This window comes from Tupaia chinensis, unplaced genomic scaffold, assembly GCF_000334495.1.
Source record: "Tupaia chinensis unplaced genomic scaffold, TupChi_1.0 Scaffold000659_1, whole genome shotgun sequence".
Lineage (NCBI taxonomy): Eukaryota > Metazoa > Chordata > Mammalia > Scandentia > Tupaiidae > Tupaia > Tupaia belangeri.
The window spans coordinates 1,969,095-1,972,420 of NW_006160181.1; positions in this window are offsets into that span (position 1 = coordinate 1,969,095).

The following is a 3,326-nucleotide window of genomic DNA, read 5'->3' on the forward strand; positions in this document are numbered from 1 at the left end:
CAGTGAAGGTACTTAATGAGAATAGGACAGTGTGGAATGGGGTAAGTGAAGAGAAGAGGATAGAGAAAGATAGCAAGTGAACAATAGTGAGGCAGGACGTTAGTGAGAAACAGATATGGCTTATTACCTGTTGATGACATGTATAGTATTCTCAACTGGATTGGTCTGAGAAGTATTTCATGAAGGGCAAAGTATTTTTACAAGCAAAATGAGAAATAGCGATTGACTGTTTTAAAAAATAATTATAATAATAATAATAATGATTGGGGAAAACATAGAAAAGATATCGAATGTTGAAGCGGGGAGATTAATGTCTTTGTACTGACTGACATGTATGGCATTCCCTTTGGAAAAAGCAATTGTAATACACTGTAAAGTTATATATAATCCAATGTAATATAAAGAAGATTATGATGATGATAAAAAAAAAAAAAGAAAAGAAAGGGGAATAAACCCTCAAGGGCTGGCCTCATAGCTTAGTGGCTAAGAGAAGTGATCTGCTGTGGTTTAAATTCCAGACCTGGCAGCTTGAAAAACACTCCAGATGCATGTGTATGTGTGCCCCAACCCCAACAGGATGGAGAAATGGAAGAGAAGAGATTGCAGTGCGACCATGCCACACTGAGGTGTGCTTTCTTCCTCTCTTTCGTTCAAGTGCACACGCCCTCTGGAAAGTCAAAAATATAAAACATGACCCTTAAAATTTATGAGGACCTGCACCTCATATCTGTTTACCATTCTTTCCAAAGGATGCTACACCTGTGGTCTGAGGAAACCCAAAGCTGGCTAATTAACATATAAATTGGCCAGGGAGATAACAGGTTACCTGGGATACCTGGCAGAAACAATTCCAAAAAGAACTTGTCTTCAACATAAACCCCAAAAGATGCCCACAAATGAAATCTCACTGATGATGAATTCAGGTGGATTGTATTTTTGTACATTTTGTGATTTTGAATTATCTTCAAATAATTTCGAATCTTGAATCATCTTCAGGGAAAGTCAATAAATACTCTAAATGGTAGAATAAGACTACCAAGAGATTTCAGATTAAAGAATTAACAGGTAAATGTTATAAAAGTAAGCCATACACTTGAGGTGATTACGATGTGTCAAGGCAGGTTCATCAGTTGTAACCTGTGATGTTCTGGCAGGGGATACTGATGTAGAAGGAGGCTTATGCATGTGTGGAAGCACAGGTAAATGGCAAATTTCTGTATGTTTCTTTTAATTTTTCTGTGAACCTAATACTGCTCTAAAAAAAGAAGTATTTTTTAAAATATGTTTAAAGTAATCAAAAACAATAAATAAGAATTTAAGATATAGGAAAATATATAGACCTATAAAAAACAACCAAATAGAACGATAAGAAATTAAAAATATATTCATTAGCACTTGAAAAATTAATAAATGATTTAAGTTAAGGTTAGATTTGGATAAGAATGAAAGACTAAATAAGGTAGTGGATTAAAAGTTAGATGTTTATCTTGTAAAATTAGTTGTATTTCTCACATGAAAATCTAAGTATTGGACATGCAGCATTGACCTTAAGACTCACAGCCTTCTGGAGACAGACGGTTCTTTACACTTTTCTATCTGTCTTCTTCAACCTTTCTCTTTGAATTCCTAAGGGATGACTTTTGTTCTTGTAGCTCAATATGCAGTTCTAGCCATCAACACAAATTCTGAGCAGGGAGAGAAAGAAAGCAATGAAGCAGAAAATGAGGCGAAGACTATCATTTTAAAAAGCATCATAGAGCTAGTTCCACTGGCATCTCAAGTCATGGCCACAGTTAGCTAAAAAGGAATCTGGGATATTTATTCTGGACAGCTAAGAACCCAATTAAAAATTAGGAGTTTTATTAGTGTAGAAAGGAGATCCAGATATTAGAGTAAATTAACATTTAGGTGACAAACAATATTGTTCAAAAGAGCCAAACAAATTAGAAAACAAGAGAGTGCAATATCCAGAATGGAGGGAGAGAGGTTCATTAGGAGTGGACAGTGCTTTATAGAGGGCTAGGATCCTGGGGACTGAAGAAAGACCATTGGACTTAGAGCTTGAGAGGTGACTTGGTGACTGGAGTCAGATGATCCAGCAGAATGACCGGTGGACCAAACACAATCCAATGGGGTTGAGGGAGACTTAAGTAAAAGATAGAACTATAAATGGCACTCCTCGAAATTTGGGGAAAGATACTAAGAAAAAAAAGAGAGGTGAGTATAGAATTAGAGATTAAGTTAATGCTCTCATTTTTTTTTTTTTTTTTGGAGAGGTTTTCGCTATGGGGTGCGTGCGCTTGCCAGACAGAGAGAGACATAGAGACAGAAAGCGAGAAATCACCCCTCAGGGGGGATGGTCACGCCACAATCCCTTCTCCTCCATTCTCCTCTCAGGATCTTGGGCACGCACGCACACGCGCCCGGCGTGAGTTTTAAGCCACCGGGTCCGGGAAGCAAACTGCGGTCGACTACCTGGGAGTCCAGCAACATAGCCATTACGCTAACTGCTGGTTCCAATGCTCCCATTTTTTAAGCTCAAGTAACTTTAGTATTATTTAGAATTGCAGTGTAAGACCCTGTCAAGAATGAGCTCTTACTCTCTCAAAAAAAATTTTTATGAATTAATTATATACTTGTTTAAAGAATTATTTAATCTTTTGTGGCCCCCATCCGGGGGCCCGGCGGCCGGGGGCTTATGCCCCTGTGCAGCCACGGGCAGGAACAGCCAGCCAGCCTCTGGGGGGCCCGCGGCCAGGGGGCTTACGCCCCTGCACAGCCGCGCGCACCGATGGTCGGCCCCCCTCTGGGGCCTGGCCTCCCTGGCCTCTCCAGCACTGGATGGCCTGGAGGCCAAAAACAAGGTTGAAGAACTTGCAACTTGAGAAGATGATAGTTACCAGCCCTGCATTACCTCAGGGGAAAACAAGAACTACTCTGCCATTCTTAAGGAAGCCAGATACCCAAGGACAACTCACACTGCAGATGCCCACAACACCATTCCTGGTAACTACAAGATGACTGCTGTGCCGCATCAGCTGATAATCATCCCTGCGTACCAGAACTGCTTTCCTGAAACTGCATTCCCTGGAGACTCACCTACACTTGCGGATCTGCAGGAGACCCTCCCTTAATCCAACCCTGAGTGGAGTTTATGCTCCCTATTGCCAAAAACTTTATGAGCTGATGGTTGGAACTCGTGGCCTCTCTCCCTTTACTTGTATGTATCACTTTTTCAGTAACTCTTCTGGAAGACAACTGTATATAGCAGGGATATTGTAATGGGAGAGTGAGACAGGGCAGAGGGACAAACATAGGAAAAAAAA